The 18,333-nt window shown below is 50.6% G+C and overlaps 1 long non-coding RNA gene across 4 annotated transcripts; it reads right to left on the reverse strand.

The window, feature by feature from the left end:
• Nucleotides 1-3,569: 3,569 nt before the first annotated feature.
• On the reverse strand, nucleotides 3,570-16,615 carry LOC122239433. 4 transcript variants are annotated; one of them, XR_006218529.1, is made up of 6 exons: nucleotides 16,529-16,615; nucleotides 15,821-15,969; nucleotides 14,632-14,743; nucleotides 5,920-6,472; nucleotides 4,856-4,939; nucleotides 3,570-3,686 (listed from the first exon to the last, which is right to left on the reverse strand). It is a non-coding gene; the product is annotated as an uncharacterized LOC122239433 (long non-coding RNA). The 4 variants fall into 4 exon arrangements; XR_006218527.1 differs by lacking the exon at nucleotides 4,856-4,939; XR_006218528.1 differs by lacking the exons at nucleotides 4,856-4,939; nucleotides 14,632-14,743.
• Nucleotides 16,616-18,333: the final 1,718 nt, after the last annotated feature.

The raw sequence follows: 18,333 nt of genomic DNA on the forward strand, positions 1-18,333 counted from the left end.
CCCCTCCCCCGCCACAACACACACACACACACACACACACACACACGTATAATCACACTTTCCCTCTCACCTTAAAAAAAAAAAGAGAGAGAAAAACTCTCAGGAAATATTTCCACTTTAATTGTCACAGGGAGAGCGTGGCCCACTGATTTCTCGGCCTGCCTGGCAATTCGGCGGCGGCCTTCTGCCAGCCCCTCACCAGCTGCGGCACCAGGGGCACGGGACTCCCGACACCCCAGCTTTGAGAGGGGGCGCGTGGCTGCGGTTCACCTTCACCAGATCAGTTTCTTGGGCGGGGTTCTGTTTCTTTGGGTTCAGAGCCCTCGGGTTGGGGGAGACCCCCGTGTGACCCAGCAGATTGGGCCGCGTGCGTGCTCATCACAGATGATGGGCTGAGAAGGGGCGAGGCAAGCAGCAGGGTGGAGGGGGGTGGGGGGGGAAGTCCTCTCCTCCCCACCCTGCGGGGATCTGTGGCTCAAGTCACCCCCAGCTCTCCACACCTGCTCTTCTGGCTCACTTGTCCCTCTTAGCTCATCGTTTACATTCTTCCAAACGTGAAGTCCAAGGTCCATTTACCCTTCAAATGTGAGCTAGGTGTGGGGGCACCCTGGAGAATAATTGCCACATGGGTGGAGCTCGTAGGGACACGGGGGGTGTCTATCAAAGCACCACAGAGGGACATCACCTCGGCCTCGGGTGGCGAGGGTCACGGAAGGCTCCCAGCCAAGGTTCCCCGGGGCTGACCTTGAAAGAACTAGAAAAGGTTACCCTGTGGGCCACACCGGGGGCCTTGGAAACCACAGGTCACTGGGGGCCCACTGCCAGCCCTCCATGCTTGGTAGGAGCCTGCATAAGGTCCTGAGATGGGGGGGGGGGGCGGAGGGGGTAGCCAATCATCGCGGGCTCCAAAGGAAAAGAAAACCACAAAATCAAAATGAGGAAATGGTCCATTAAACGCCTGCAAAACGTGCTTGCTCTTAGGTCACCCAGTCAACTGCTTCTCTACGCAACTCCACGCTTATATATAAAATACGCTTCATGTGGCATGTGGGTGAACTTGAACGGGTTCGGTGCGATTAGGGGTGAGGCCTGCCCAAGGGTGGCCGGGCCCGGGGAACGGCTGAGCCGGCCAGCTGGGGGTACCCCCGCCCCACCCCAGGGGGAGGAAAAGAACCGCAGCCCCACGTGGGGCTGGGCTTACCCCGTGGGGTTCGGCAGGGGGGGCGGCCTGTGGGACAGATGTGCGTGCAGGGGGGAGGGGGGACGGCTGTCCTGCGGACAGGGGCTGGAGGAGCAGGAGAGGCAGCTGAGGGAACCCCCAGAGGGGTCTGGGCGGGGAGGGGGTGGGGGCGCCGGTAGCGTCCCCCGGGGAACGGGCGCTTCGTGGCACCCCCGGACGGGAGCATCGACCGCGTCCCCGCGCCTCCTGCGCGCCCCTCCGCAGCCACAGCCGGTGCCACCGAAGATAAACACGCATCCCACAATTCACCGTGGTTTGTTTTCCCCTCCAACTCCAGATGGCCTATCTGGGGACGGCCGAGGCCCCTGGGTGCGGGCCGTTGCCGTTTTTGATGAGCTGTGCACATATGGATACCGAAACATCTGGAGCGGCCATGTGCTGCTCGGGGCAGGCCAGCCCCGGCGAGCCAATCAGGAGCCCCGGGGCGCCAGGGGGTGCGCGCGGCCCAGCCAGCGAGCCCCGATAAATTATTCATGACCGAGTTATTTGTGGTGCGAGGGGTCCATCAGCTACTTTGATTAAAAATCCAATGAGTAATGAATATGCAAACGCCAGTGACTGCTCCGAGCAACAGATTTGTCAAATTGTCTATACTTCGCCGAGATAAAGGAAAATCTCCTGGGGTCCCGAAATTGAAAAACCGCACCGTCAAATCGCGGCATTATCTTAATTATCAAATCTCCTTGGCCGTGCACATACCCCGCGTGAGGCTGAGCGGGGCGACGGGGGGAAAAAATGGAGAGGGAGATAGATATTTGTCTCTGAAACCGGGGGCCTGGCTAGCAAGAAACAGCCTGGTGGAGAAGTGATTTTCATTCACATGGTGACTCCGCAGCCATTTAATTATTTTAATTAGGCTTAATTAGTGGTAAATTTACAATGATATGCTTGATACCTGGCATTAAATCTTTCATGCATAAATGTTTTGTTAAAATGAGGAAAAGGCAAGTGGCATTTCGCCAGCAATTACGGCTGAATGTTCTAATGAAGGATTAGGCTCCGCAGTGATTCATGAAGACAGGCAGGCACCAAACTTGTTTGTGAGGCGCCCGGCACACCATAACTCAAGTGTTCCCACTAGCATCACGGCTGTCCTTGTCGCTTCAGGGAGCGCCTGCCCTGGGTGCCAGCCAGGGCACTGGGGGCCGGGGAAGCTTTGGGGGCGCTGGCTCAGAGCCCCAGCGCCCTCCGTGTGAACGAGCCACTCCGACTCCCCGTCAGAGAGAGGGGCTGCTTCTGTGCGGGGTGGAAAGCCACGGCCACAGGGGGGGTCAAGTGTCACAGAGCAGGTGATCGATCGTCTGTGGCCCTGGCTAGTTTGTGAGCGGCGGGAATTGTTCTGTTCTATGGGCTCTCTCAGCCCGGACTGGGCTGGGCACAGACCAGGTGCGCGGGATGCGTTGGCTGGGATAGATGGGGGCCTCCGTGTCCCTGCTGTGGCCCAGCCTCGGCCGTCAAAGCTCTGAGCCGCAACAGGTTGCGGTTTGGACGGAGTGAGTCCGGAGAGCCTGACGGGCCGTCCCCCACCGCCCGCCTTGTCCTGCCCAGAGGTCCGATGTCTGCCCTGCTCCGCCCTCCCCGAGATCCCTTTGCCAGGAAATGAGGGCTTGTTCTCTACATTCAGAGATCGGCTTCAGCTACTTCCTTCCCCCCGAAGGGGAAACATAGCACCTGACACCTGGACCAAGATGGGGGCTCAGAGAGAGCCAGGTGGAGAGAGGGAGGGGGCAAGGGCCAGGAAGGGAGAGGGTGAAGGAAACTGTCCCGGGCCTGCCGCATAGCCCTGTAACACCCTCACATCTGGCCGGCCCAGGCCCTGGCCACATGCTCGTTCAGTCCCTGGCAGGAGTCAGAAGTCTGGAGTGTGACCCGGGGGGCCGTTCGCGGGTCCCCATTTCACTTCTGCACTCCTGCTCCCTGGCAGCCGCTTCCTCCCGCCAGTGGGGAGCCCGTGCCTGGCATGTCAATGACTCCTTGTGCGTGCGCTGGCCTCCTGCCTCCCTTTCTCCCCCGTCCTGCACTTGATCCCCAGTCACCTCCCTCCCGGGCTCCCCCACGCTCCGTTCCCTTCTCATTAGCTCGAGCTCCTCTTAACTCAGTGTTAATGCCTTTGGCTCTGACTTAACCACTTCCCCGGAGAGTCCCGATGTTATGTTTCTTAAGCCCGTTTTCAATCTCCCAACCACGGGGTTATGTTTCTTGGTTTCAGCCTCTTAATGGGCTTTCAGAATTTTCAACCTCAGCTTTTCTTACCCTTTGCAAGAAAAGATATGACTGTTAATAAGGGGGCCTTTCTTTTCTTTTCTTTCTTTCTTTCTTTCTTTTTTTTAATTAGTTTTTCATTTTACTCATTCAGGGAGCGTTTATGCAGCCAGATGGGTGTTTCTGTCTTCCACGTACTCACTGCTTATATCCACCAGAATGGAAGTTCCACGAGGGCAGGGACCTGAGTGGGTGGGGAAAGAAAAACGTAACATACATAATTCTATTTATTTCAACAGGGCAGATGTTGACGCCCCAAGATAATGCCCCATATTCACCCTGTGGCTTTGTGTCCCCCCACCCCTCACCCAGCTCCCGGAAACAGTGGCACACACCCCAAGATGTTCCATGATCCTTTTGAGAAACAATGATTTTGGAGCTGACCAGGCTGGATCGTGGTCGGGGCCGGAATGTGGGAGCCCCAGGTGAGAGGCACTAGGGAAAGGAGGGAGCTTTTCAGATGCTGTGAGGTGTTGGTGGAGGAGGAACGGCGCCCTGGAGGAATGTGAAGTCCCCAAAGGGTCATTTCCGTACAACATGGGACAGCGTCATACAGTCAACTCTTATTGGGTCAGATCGTGTGGGGCTGGGGACAACGTTCTCCTCTTCAGGTAGAGGTGACAGGGAAGTTCTGACTGCAGGAGAACACTCTGCCCTAGATGAGGAAAGGTCAGGATTCACAGACTAGGGGATGGAAGCTACTAGAAGGGTGCTGAGAAGAAGAGGGGGGGCTCAGATTGTTTGCTGTTTAATACAACCTCAATGACAGATGCCCAATAAATGTGGCAGAGTGAACATGTGTTTACTTTCACTCCCTCCCCAAACCCTACTAAAATAACAATGAAGGAATAAAAATAGGGGCATAAATCCACACTGGGCGTGAGTAAGAGGAAATGACATCACGCAAGGGATCCCAATAAAATGGTTGAAGCTGAGAAGTAGAACTTGTAACAGATAACTCATCAGATGGGAGACAGCCAGGGTCCCTGTAAAGGCGGGGAGTGGCGGTGGGCCAGGGAGGCAAAAAGGGCCAAACTCTTCCCCGCTGTAAAACCCCAGAAAGGGGACCCCGGATGGCTCAGTCAGCTAAGTGTCTGACTCTTGACTTCGGCTCAGGTCACGATCTCGCCGTTCGTGGGTTCGAGCCCCCGGATTGGGCTCTGCGCTGACAGCGTGGAGTCTGCGTGGGATTCTGTCTCCCCCTCTCTCTCTGCCCCTCCCCCAGTTGGGCTCTCCCTTAAAAAAAAAAAATTAACGAAAACCGATTCTAAAAAATAGAACCCCAGAAAGACTCAGGAGCTGGAAGCCGGGAGGACCCCTGGAAGCCGAGGGGCGAGGTGGTGCTGAACTCACCTTGGGAATTGCTTGGGAACGCATGGTAGTATTTCCATCATTCCTCCCGGGTGTGCGTCCCAAGGCCACTCCCAAACACATCTCCTGAATACAGATCTCTGTCTCAGTCTGTGGCCCAGAGGGCCCAACCTGAGAGGGTGCGTCCCAGGAGTGGTTCAAGGGAGCCGACTCTAAAATGGGATTGTGGGGCTAGATTTCCTACTGCTGGCCTCTGGCTGGTGGGGAGGGCTCCTCAGCTGGCGTGGATAACTCCCTGGCATGCTGTCTTGGGGTTATTGTTAAAACGTTCGCTCACGGCACACCAGAATGGGATACCGGGGGGGAAGGTAGTACTCTGGTGGGGGCCATATTCGAGACATTCGAGAGGTTCTGGGGAAGTAGTAATTAAAGAGACTGTCAAGTTAAACGGCTACCGCTAAGGGCAATTGACGCATTGGAGAAAGAAAGAAAAGGCCGAGGGTGATTAATCACCAATTAAAGGCTAAGTCTGAAAGTCAGCGAGCCCAATCGGCAGCACATAAAAAGACTTCAACTCTTGCAACTAGAGGGCAAGAGAAGCCGAGGACCAGATCCATGACTTAATTACAAGAGTAGCAGAATTCTAGAGGAGGTCGAATTCTTGAACTCAGAAAGTCGGTCATGCCAAGGTCAGGGCCGTGACTGGGGAAGAGCGGGACCCTGAGAACTGGATGGGGCCATTCAGGTTGATGCACTCCAAAGCCTTCAATCCCCGGATCCCTCTGAACCTTGTGGGTCCACAGAAGTTGTGCCCTTTTTTTTTTTTTTTTCTGTTAAAAGAGAGCAATCCTCTCGCGCTTGAAGGTGAGGCAGAGGCCTCTCCCCTGCAGGCCAATGCAAAACTCTCTCAGGATCCGCTTTCACCACCACTGCTGCTCACCAGGCCTATCGTGACACCTCTGTTGGAGTGGGGGGAACACAGCGGGGGACGGGTAATAAATGGAGTCTTGACCCAGGTACCTCGTGACAGGTCCACTAAGTCTACAGACCTACCCGTTGTTCATTTCCCAGACTCCAAGTGCAGACTTTGTAGCGGACATACTTACCAGTTGGCAGAACTAGTCCTTGACGTGTGGAGTTGAGAGTTACTGTAGCGAAGGCCAAGTGGAAGTCTTCAAACGGCCTCCCCCACCCAGGGCCAAGGCAGTAAATGCAAACCAGTAACACGTTCCCCGGGGAATGGAACCCTGTGATGGCAGGTCATTTGAGCAGCGTAGGGTGCGCCATAGCGGTCACGGTCGCGGCCATGGTCGTGGTCACGGTGTGCTGCCCGGAGGCCCCTCAGGCTTCAGGTACTCACTTCCCCAGCTTGCTGGGAGTATTGATGACTCTCAGCTCAGGTCTCTCTCTAGGACGTGCTCTTAATTAAAGTGAATCCTCTTGCCCGAGGTCGCCACCCCTCCCTGGGGTAGCCCGCTTCCCCTGGCCGGGCAATGAAAGACAGTAAAGGCCCATCCCTCTTGCCTCGGGACAAGGCAATTCAGGGAGATCATTCCAGCTCCAGGTCTCTCTGGGATTGGCTGAGTCCTTTGTGATGACTGCGGCTCCTCTCCTCCCTCTGCTCAATCCTGCTTCCCTCTCTCCCGGCACCGTGACAACCTACAGGCAAAACTTGGAGTCTATCTCCCAGGAACTATTCTGGTAGGCTCTGTAACCGACTAAGTGTGACCCCGGATTTCCTCCCCTCTTAGTACCACCAAGCCACTGTGTCTTCCCCAGCCAGTAGAAAGGAGCTTTGCTCTCGGAAAGGCTAAACACGAGAGCCTTGGCCTAGGGGGACGTAGGTGCCACCAAGGGTGAGGCAAGGGCCGGTCTGCCACTTGGCTCCCAGAATGCTGGAGGCGAAGCTTAGAGTCACCTCCCTATTCCTTCCCCGGTGGATGACTTTCTTTCTGGGGAAACCAACAGGCCCAAGAGGAAATTCTTACAGATGCTGGCGGAGGGAGTACCATAAGGAATTGGCTACTGTCTATCTTATCATCTTATAGTGAAGCCACCCACCCAGGCACTGAGTGTGTCTGAACGCCTTTTAGCTTCTTATAAGTACACATGGATGTGAAGACAGGAATTACCAGATACTCAAAGACAATGTCTAACTTGAAAGGCAGATGTCAATATGGAAACGTTGGAAAGGGGGACTCAGGAGAAAGAGAAAGACTGTAGGGAGTGAATGAAAACTTCCAACAGAAAAGTAAAATCCCAGAGGAAGACACAGTGTCTATGCAACAAAAACAGGATGCTACACAAAAAGAGCAGTCAGAGAGAGTCTGGAAATTCAAACTCCCACTGCAGAAATAAAAGCTGTGACGTAAACATAAGTGTGCATGTGAGTGTGTGTGACTGCGAGTGTATGTGAGTGTATGTCTCAGGGTGGGTCGGACAAGTGTGTGTGTGGGGGGGTGTGAATGAAAATGGGAATGTGAAAAAATGAAATCTCCAGCTTGCAGGGAGGGAAGATTTTAGATCATCTCTAAATTTCTTTTGAACCAAGAAGTAGAAGTATAAACATTTTACTTAGAAATATGAAGATATGGGGTGCCTGGGAGGCTCAGTGGGTTAAGCACCCAACTTCGGCTCAGGTCATGATCTCGCGGTTCATGGGTTCAAGCCCCGCATCGGGCTCTGTGCTGACAGCTCAGAGCCAGGAGCCTGCTTCAGATTCTGTCTCCTTCTCTCTCTGCCCTTCCCCCAGTCACACTCTGTCTCTCTCCCTCTCAAAAAATAAATAAACATTAAACAATTTAAAAAAAGAGAAAAAGAAATAAGAAGACAGGGGCGCCTGGGTGGCTCAGTCAGCTGAGCATTCAATTCTTGGTTTCGGCTCAGGTCATGATCTCAAGGTTCATGAGTTCGAGCCCCAATTTGGGCTCTGTGCTGGCAGCATGGAGCCCACTTGGGATTCTCTCTCTCCCTTTCTCTCTCTGCCCCTCCCCTGCATGCTCTCTCTCTCTCTCTCTCTCTCTCTCAAAATAAATAAGTTTAAAAAAAAGAAATATGAAGATAAATACAAGGAGACATAGCTAAAAAGTGATTGCCTCTAGGTTTTGGGAAATCGGAGCTGAGAGGGATAATTTTCACTAAAAGCCCTGTGGAACTACTGAACAGTTTAAAGGTAATACGTGTATTAGCTTGTTTAAAATGCAAATCAAAATTTTTAAAAATGACTTCCAGGATGTCTGCTCCTTGGGTAACCCCAGGTGAGTGTCTTGGTTTCCCCATTTATCAAATAAAGACCAGACCGCTCGCTTTTGGGGCGGTTCTGAGAATTCGGCCGGATAGTAAACACAGAACACGTTTCCTACCTGGAAAGCTGTGGGCAAATGATGCTAGCGTGGTCACGAACGTTCTACCCGCTGCTGGATTTGGCCAGCGAGAGAAGCGGCAATGGTTGTGCTTTTGGGATGGTAGTGTTCAGAGAGGCAAATCCCTTTTCGTTGTAAAGGCTTTAAATGTCTCATTCTGAGACAGATTGTCTCATCAGAAATACTACCATAGCTGGATGATTTGCAAACCAGCCACCAGCTAAATTTGCTGCCTCCTAAAATAGTTTTGAGATGTCTTCAGGACAGGCCTGGTCCCAAACACATTCACGAAGGCAGCCAAGACTGTCTTTGGTGCTCCCACGGCAGGCGCCCCTGGCCAGCAGTCTCTGCAGCCCCTACCCCAGACACCCCCGTCCCCTCTGCCCCTCTCCTGGTCCTTCTTTCCAAACAAAACCTGCTCTCTGGGAGGAACCGAGATCCTAACCACACTGCAGATTATGATATAACTGGCCAATAGTAGCTTAGGTCAAACCACCCCTTTCCCAGAAGAATGTACATTTAAACATGGAATAAAGTATTAAGCTAAAGAAATAAAGCTCTAATGGTGAAGTCATGCAGAAACTAGACATTGAAGACATAGATTTTGGAAAGTGACGGTATCCTAGTCCTTCTAAAATTATATCACACCCATCAATAGAGTTGGAATCTCTATTTCTATACATAGGCAGCCCCCTCTCCGACAGAGCGCTGCTCTGGGACCCCAGACACCATCTATGTGCTTCAAATTAATGGAATCCTGGGACTTCACAGACGTAATCGTTCAAAGGAATCTTTTCGAGCCTTCTTCCTGGTACAAGAAGTCCATTCCCAGCGTCCCTTGACATACGATCCTTCATCATCCTCTATGTTAATAGACCTTTTCCCTTTTCCCTTCAAGACCTAGCTTCATGCTATTGTGGGTGGTCTTTATTATTAGGAAGGACTTCCTCATACCGGTTTGGATTTTGATTCCCCTGATTTTAATCCATTGGTCCCATTTCCCACCTCTGGAACCAAAGAGAACAGCAAGCGGAGTCTCCTTGGTTTATGTGAAGACGTTGTGTTGGTTGGCGATTTCCAAAGTGTGCCCCGTTGAACACTAGTTCCAAGGGACGCTACTAAGAGGCATGTGACGAAATGGTTGGACGGTCAAACGGGTTTGGAGAATGCTGAGCTAATTGAAGTTGCACAGATTTCTTTACTGCCGGACTTTTGGGGCCTTTCCGAAGCTAACGCACCAAACCGTGCTCTGAGAAGGGGATTTAGAATGCTCTGATTTCAAACGTGGGTGACCTTAGAATGTTCCTTGAATGGCTGGGCTGCCTTGTGGGATTAGTGTTGGGGAATTACTGGTCCTGCAGAACGAGCTCTGTGCTGGGAATCACTGGTGTGCAGACGCCAGCTTCTACCAACTCACAACGGCCGACGGTGCACATCTCCCCCCAGCTCTGCATTTCGTGATGGCACGTTGGGAGCTTGAAATTGGCCACAGTGGGAGTGTTTACACAACATAAACTGGCAATTGCTACAAATCTGGATTCTCGGAGAGCTGATCTTTAAACAGTTACCAGCGCACCACTCAATCAGAGGCCTTGGGTTAAAACCACCAGACACTAGACCTGGAGCAAGTCATTACGCCTTTCTGGGTCTCTCCCTTCGTCTATCGTAATGCACGAGTTCAGCTGTCCTCTTCTTCTCTGAGACCCTGCGACTCCCCTCAGAACGCCCTTCTGGGTTCAATGTCTCCAGTCCGTTCACCCATTCTTCATATGTCGTGATTACTCAATTTCTTACCACCCTGGCTGGCAGCTCAAGAGGCCAAATGGTGTCTGGGTGGTCAGTTTCCTTTAGAAGTGGAAGTTTCTGAGAGGAGACACCGTCTTCCTGCTATGTCCTGGACAGTGTGAGCTGGTGAGCTATAGAGCACCCAGGTAAAGGTCAGAGGCATCTGGAGGGAGACGACTCCTGCCCAAGGCAGTCCCATGTCTTCAAAATGGTATATTTCTGCCACCAGCGTGGCTACTCCTGTGCCTCATGCTCACACCGGGCGTCACTGACTGGTGATGCGTCCTCGTTCTAGGGTGCAATGTGAACCCTATCTCCTGTGTGACCTTGACTAATTAGACTCTCTGTGGTTCACTCAGTTTCCTTAGCCAGAATCTTGGGAAATAACAGCACTTAGCTCTGTGGTTATTATCAGGATTAAATGAGAACACATGTAAAGCACTAAGGATGATGTCTGGCACATAAGTGCTCAACAAAGAACAGCTTGCATAACTTGTTGTTGTTGTTAATCAATTATAACACTCTTTCCCACTGTCTTAGATGCCCTTGGTGCCCTGCCCAGATCCTCTTTGCCTGGCCAGTTCTTCCAACTCCCAGCTGTTGTGAGTTTGGGATCCTAATAGCTCCCAGCTGCACTCTTCTCCGGAACATGTCCCTCAGCAGCTGGGAATCTCCTCTACGGGGGGGATACCGGGAGGTCACGGTCTCTCCCCACCTACCTTCAGAGTCAGCCATGGCCGGCCACTGACTGACGCAGGGATACGTCAAAGGTCTTGCCTCATTGGCGGACAGCCCTGTGGTACCATTTCCATGCCAGTGCTCCCCGTAGATTAGGCGTTAGCTGAAACCATGTCTTGGTTCAGCTTCTTCTCCTTCACCCCTCACTTTCTAACAGGTTTCTCTGGAGACCACTCCCTCCCTAAAGGAGGTGCACGGGAATATCTGTTTTGGGATCTGGAACCACACCGAAGATAACCACTGAACTTGGATACAGCCTGAACATAGCATTTTACACAAGGGAAAAAGAGGAAAGCTGTTTTGTGTCTTGACCTGAGCTCTGAAGTGGGGGGCGTCCCCCCCCGCCGCCGATTATTTATAATTCAAGCGTGTATCGTGCGAGGGGTTAAGCTATGTCGTGATACAACCTGCATTGTCTGGGAATACCCAAATCTACAGCGAACATAAAAATGATGCTAAAATGGAAAAGGAATGCCCGTGGGGTATTGAACAGAAGCAAACTCAGACCCTGGCAACATGCCATCAACCCAAGTTATTCTCCACAGATAAAGCTTCATTGACAGTAGTCTCCTAACCCTACCTAACAAAACACACAAGGAATCTATATCCACCTTGAATGAGAGTCAGGAAACCCAACAAAGAACAATATTAGACCCTAATATCTTCCACCCCAAAAACTCTAGGTAGCAGAACATTTTGAGTCCCTCAAAATGAGCATGCTTGAAATGAATACATATGTAAAAGGAGGACTTGACCCTTGTTATACAAGATCATGGCAATATGGGAAAATAATTTTCATGCTGCAAAAGAACCCAATAGAATTTTTAGAAGTGAAAACACCATACTCATTGATATAAAAAAGGGGATGAGTTAAAGAGTGGATTAGATACAATTGGAGAGAGGATTAGTGAACTTGAAAATATGTCTGAGGAAAATACCCAGCATGCAGAGACTTAGAGATAGAAATACGGACAAGTAGTTAGGAGATATGGACGGCAAGATGAGAAGACACCATGTACATCTAATTGGGGTCACAGAAGGAGAGTAGAGAGAATGAGAGAAAGCCAACATTAGACAACATAATGTCTAACAATATTTCAGAATTCCTGATAAGCATTAATCCTCAGACTTGGGAATCACAGATAGTCTCAATCAGGATGAATAAAAACAAATCCACCCTTTGAACACCACACATTGTACTAAAACCTCAGAGCCCCAAAGAGACAGAGGTCTTCAGAGAGAGAACAGAGAAAAGATAGAGATTATTATAAAGGAATTAGCAACTCTAGAGCAATATCAACTTTAATAGCATCTATAGAAACAAGAAGGAAACGGAATAACATCTTCAAAGAGTTGAGAGGAAAAACCCTGCCAGATTAGAATTCTAATTAAGAGGCAGAAAAAAGGAAAGCCACTTCAAAGAAACACAGAGTTTTCTTTTTTTTAATGTTTATTTATTTAGTTTTGAGAGAGAGAGAGAGAAAGAAAGAGAGTTCGAGCAGGGGAGGTTCAGAGAGAGAGGGAGACACAGAATCTGCAGCAGGCTCCAGGCTCTGAGCTGTCAGCACAGAGCCTGACACGGGGCTCGAACTCACAGACTGTGAGATCATGACCTGAGCTGAAGTCGGACGCTTAACTGACCCAGGTGCCCCTGGGTTTTCTATTAACAGGTCTTCTGTGAAGGACTTATGGCATGATGATCCTAGGAAGATGGAAATTTTACCTAGAAGCAAGAACTGAGGTGCAAAGAGAATTGTTAAACAAATAAAATGATACACATGTGGAAGAATCCAATCAAATATTTCCTGTATAGAACTATAGTGATGACATTAAATAATTTTATTAAATATAAAACAATGTGAAACTAAAGTACTGGGTAAGAATAGCATGTAAGATAGGAAGGGGCCTAAAAAGAATCCCCAAATACCTTTAGAAAAAAGATGATAAGGGGCCAATAGTGGTTAAAGTATCCTAAGGTGTTTAAAAAATTAAAGACAGCCACTAAAAACATGTACAGGCTCCAAACCAGTAAAGGAAAAGAAGAGAAATAAGGAAAAAGATCACTCCAACAAATAGATGGAAGGAAAAGAAATATAGAAAAAGCAGAGTAAAAAAGATTGCAAAAAATAAAACAGTGCATGTAAATCCATACAGAGTACTAATCACAACATATTTCAGTGGATTTAAATTTCTGGTTAAAATAGAAATTATCAGATTGGATTGCAATTTTTCAGCTCTAGATCATTTATATGATGCTCATCCATCATGAAGACACTGAAAAGTTGAAAACAAGAGGAAAAGTTACAATGAAAGAAAGAGAGGAAAAGAGATGTTCTTGATGGCACCAATAAGACCTCAGAATCCAGCCTTTACCCCTTGAACATCCAGTTAGGTGAACCCATAAATATCCCAGTCCTTCCGCAAGCTTGCCACCTTGCTTGAGTTGGGTGTTTTCACTTGCAGCCAGAAGATGACTGATCGATGCAAAAGTGACACGTGCAGCTTGGGGTGCTGGTCACTCAAAGAAGGGCAAGGTGAGAGCCATGTTTTAGGAGACGTGGGAATGAGTCAGTGGACCAGGCAATCATTCGGGCAGGAGGTGAGGAGAGCTGGACTAAGGAAGCGTCCAATACAACTGGAGAAGAAATGGGAGTGTTCCCAGAAGACTGAGTTGAACGTTTGACTTGTCTAACCCTAAAAGCCTTCCTTCACACAGCCCCCGAGAACATGCTAGAGTTTATATGACATTTATTGTGGGGCCTCCCTGTTCAGAGAAGAGCCTTTTGAAAATACGGCCAGGTGCTCAGCCAACCTAACCGAGGTCATTAACAAAAACAAAACAAACACCAAGAGCAAGAATATTTTAGGCACACCTTCGATCGAAGTGATGAGGATGTCTCAAAATCATTAACTCCGGAACGAGAGCCCAATAAACATAAATAAAGATGCGCCCCGTATCTCAGACTAGTTGATTTATACGTTTCTAGATGGAAATCCAGGAACGTGGGTGTCTGCAAATGGGACACATAGGGCTATCCGCTGTCTTTCTGAGCTTAATTTCTCTTGCATGTTACATGAGGGGATTGGGCCAGCTCTCCAACATCTCTTCTCACTTTGAAATTCTTTGAGTTTATTAAAAAAAAAAATTGTTTTCAAGTGTGAGATAACCTGAGTAGAGAAATATGTATGGCTCATTCTGTGCCGTCAAGTGTGTGTGTGCGCGTGTGTGTGTGTGATCAGCAACCACGTGTGGGTCTGCATTTTCCTCTCCATGTCTCGCCACGGCTCTGGATGCCTATCCGTGAGTGTACATTATCATTTGTTCCTTCCTTCCTCCCTCTCCTCCTCCTCCCGCTGCCTCCCTTTTCCTCTCCCTGCAACTCTGTGAAATGCATGAACATTTCTCAGTTATGTGATGTTCTCAGCAGGAGGATAGAGCCAAATAATGGTGTTTCTAGTTATTACTCTGATGAATCACAGGGGAACAGCCTTCACCAAGGTAGAACGGCTTGCAAAGAATATGTTCATTCAATTAAAAAAAAAAAAAAGAAATTGAAAAATAAGATACTGCCAACATGGGGCTCTGAGTGATGTAGGGTTTATGCACTGATTCCATTTGCAATTCAAGCAAGAAACACACCAGAGAGGCACCTGGGAGCAAACGCCTTGGAATGGGGGAAGGGTTCCCACCGCCGACCAAAAATTCTGTGCCTCAGGTGAAGTTTCTGGAACCAGGAAGGGGAAGTGTAGACAGTCCTTGGCTTCCTTCAGTCTAGTCTGAACAGAAGATTCTGTGCTAGAGACGCTGTGACTCTTCCCAGGGAGAACTGGTTGACCTATAATCTCTACTGCCCTGGTGGCCATGTTTTATACCACGTGATTCCCTGCCCCACCCCCTCAGCTGATGAGCTCAGGCATGGACACCCTGCTGACCTGTGAGTTAACCTGGTACAAAAAGATGAGCCAAGCCAGTCCGATGCTGTTTCTCTGACCTTGGAAACGCACTTGGATCTGATGCCAAGAATGAAGCGATTACCAGCAGAGGCTGTGGAGGAGAGCTGGGTCATGGTGGCCAGGTACAAACCGAAGTTAGGAAAGAGCAGAGAGTCAAAAAGACAGGGGACGGATCAAGAGAAAGCAGAGGTGCCATGTGATCCTGCAGTCAAGACCCTGCAGCCAAGGAGAGGAGGGAGGAGGGGAGCTATTGCCAGGCATCGTTCTGGAAGCTGGAAAAGAGACAAAAGTCCCTCTCCTCCTGCAGCTTCCCTTCTTAGTGGGCCATCCCTGAGGCGCTGCTGTGGCACCTGCGACTTGCACCATCACACCTGATACCATTCCCTATCAATTTCATTTTCCCCAAGCCCCAGACAACTGTACTTTGGGACCACCAGCTCCCTCTGCCCAGCAGCCTTTTGGTCTCCAGCCATAGAAATGAACTTTGGCCAACTTAAGCCAAGGAGGAGTTTCGAGGTTCATGGAGCTAAGAAAGCTATGAGGGTAACTCAGAGGATTTAGGAACCCGCCCTCTCTCACTCTATCCTGTCACCTCTGCTCGTTGCACTTGACCACCTGCCGCAGACAGAGCACACACGGCAGGCAAAATGGCTGCCACCAACCCACCTTCACACTCTCCCCGCTCAGCCTCCGCAGGAAAAAGAGAGTGATCCCAAGGAAGATTCTGATTGGTCCAGCCAGGTCAGGTGTACCCCAGACCAACCACAGCTGCCAGGGAACGAGGCAATGGGTGAGTAGTCAGGTCTACATCCCTAGCCAGCTTTGTGGCCGCAGCGGTGGGCAGCTCCACAAGAGAAAGAAAGCCAGAAGAAGAAATGCGAGAGGAAGCCAAGAATCGCTACCACAGTCTAGTGGAGTGTCAGAAAGAAAGCCCCAAACAGCCCAGGTCAGATTTCGGCTCCAAGCCCCTAACTCACTGCTGACCTTCCTGGAGCTGGAGCGGCCCTGGGAGAAAGCGTTCGGTACCATGTAACTTTGAGTCTATTTACTAATCGCCTCCGAGAAGGTGGCTGCTCGGATGCATTAGGATAACTCGATTGTAAGATTTTAATGACATAACATTGAGACCTCGGGAGGCCCGAGCCCTGCGGTTGATCAATTCACATACCTTTCACTCAGGCCCAAGTGACTGAAAATCATTTTGCTCCCCAAGCTCTTAAAGGTCAGGAGTTGAATGCTTCAAGAAAATCTCTTTCTCTATCGCAGGAAACCTCTTGCATTTAGCATCCTGTCAATCAGGAGCGCCCCGGGAGGCCTCTGAAGGGGAGTGCAGAGAAAATGCAGCCTGTGTTCCTTTCTTCCTTCCTTTTCCCCTGGCTGGGCTGGGGTGTGTGTGTGTGTGTGTGTGTGTGGCATGGGGGATGCTGGCTGGGGGTGGGGGTGCAGCCTGGTTGTTAGAAGGTACCTCTCTTCCCCCGAGATGCTTTCTGGTGGCACGTTTGAAGCCCAGGGACAATAACGACCCTCCCCCCCCCCACCCCAGAAAGGTCTGTTCCAGATTGTGTCAGTTTGGGAGGGAGTCAGAGAAAGGTTGGGGTGAGCACCGAGATGAGCACAGCCTCCCAGGCCACCCCAGCCCTCCCCCTCCCCCTCCCCCCAGTCAGCTCTTCAAGAAAACTCTCCCCCCCCACCCAAATCCCCTCCCGCGGCTCAGGGCAGGTGTCCAAAATGCAAATGAAGCCCAGCGCCTCTGTGCCCCGGCTTGGCAGGGAATCTGAAGCTATGTGTCCCCCTCCGCTAACTGGCCTGCAGCTTAATGACATGCAAATGGGAGGAACACTGTCTGTCAAATGGGGCCTAATCCCTTTGTCCCTACCTGCCAGCCGGGCAGCCTTGGCTGGACCACTTCTGGCTGGGAGGGCAGCTGGGAGGCGCTAACGGGCAGCGCTGGGCAACAAGGCCGGTTGCCTGGTAACCCGGGCACTGTCAGGGGCCTCAGGTGACGCCGGGGCTCACAGGGGCGGCGCAGAAGTGGGCGTTCCCACCCCTGGAACTCGGAGCCTCCGAAGATTTAGGATTCTGTGGACACATGTGACTTTGAGCAGGGGGGGTCTTTATTGGTTTCCTCAGTTTCCTCACCTCTAAAAAGAGGCAGCTGTTCTACAATCAGGGTTTCACTCAAAAGGAGGCATCCTTCCTAAAGGCCAGCGGCCACCCTCCCCGCCCCACCCCCCATCTCCAACTCAGCCTGAGCAGCTCGGTTCTTCTCTGTCTTAGAAGTTGGGGTCCACAGCAATAGCACTGCTAGGAATTTACCCAAGGGATACAGGAGTGCTGATGCATAGGGGCACTTGTACCCCAATGTTTATAGCAGCACTCTCAACAATAGCCAAATTATGGAAAGAGCCTACATGTCCATCAACGGATGAATGGATAAAGAAGTTGTGGTTTATATACACAATGGAGTACTACGTGGCAATGAGAAAGAATGAAATATGGCCCTTTGTAGCAACATGGATGGAACTGGAGAGTGTGATGCTAAGTGAAATAAGCCATACAGAGAAAGACAGATACCATATGGTTTCACTCTTATGTGGATCCTGAGAAACTTAACAGGAACCCATGGGGGAGGGGAGGGAAAAAAAAAGAGGTTAGAGTGGGAGAGAGCCAAAGCATAAGAGACTGTTAAAAACTGAGAACAAACTGAGGGTTGATGGGGGGTGGGAGGGAGGGGAAGGTGGGTGATGGGCATTGAGGAGGGCACCTTTTGGGATGAGCACTGGCTGTTGTATGGAAACCAATTTGACAATAAATTTCATATATTGAAAAAAAAAAGAAGTTGGGGTCCAGAGTAAAAATAATTAAGGCTTCATCTGCTGAAATCAACGTTTGAAAGGCATTAGGTTCGGCGATGTGCTGGGCCTTTCCCACCTCTCATGGGCTGCGGTTTGTCTCAAAGACCCTGGTGGGGAGAGACCCAACCCAGGTAGCTCTCTCTCTCCGTTTCACAGGTGGTAAAACGGAAGCCCAGAGAGGTGACGTGAGTTTCCCACTGTCACACGGCTGGCTAATGCCGTGCTGAGGTCAACCTGGAGTCTGCAGACTCTAGATGGGGATTCTTTCTGCTAAACTCACTGCAGAAACGCAGGGCGGGCCAGGAAAGACCTCGGCCCTCAGTGGATTCCAGTCCTGACACTGCATGGATGTAAGAGGGTCGGAGAGTTTGGTGCTCAGATTTGGCCAGCCCGTGACGATTGATGCCAACACTGACCTTGGCTTCTTAGCCGTGTGCGTGTGTGCGTGTGTGTGTGTGTGTGTCTGTGTGTGTGTAGTATGTGAGAGAGAGAGAGAGAGACTGGGTGATTCTGCACCCAAGTGTCCTCTCTGTGAACACATCCTGTGGACCCAATGCCACCCAGTCCCATTACCCAGACACTGCCTGGTGCCCAAACACCTGCTTGGAGCCCCGCACCAGGCTCCTGCGGTCCAGCGGGGGGAATCAGGACACATCGGACACCCTGGCTGGGGCACAGTCCTTGCAGAGTGTGGCTATAAATTCAGGTCTACCTGCCAGTCAGCCTAGTCTCGGGTCTCAGGGCTCCTAGACAGAGCAGGTGACTAGTTCTGATAGAGCAGGTGGCCGACTAGTTCTGAGCCTCACTCACACTCGGGGAGGCTCCC

Source organism: Panthera tigris, chromosome B3, assembly GCF_018350195.1.
Source record: "Panthera tigris isolate Pti1 chromosome B3, P.tigris_Pti1_mat1.1, whole genome shotgun sequence".
In the NCBI taxonomy this organism is placed as follows: domain Eukaryota; kingdom Metazoa; phylum Chordata; class Mammalia; order Carnivora; family Felidae; genus Panthera; species Panthera tigris.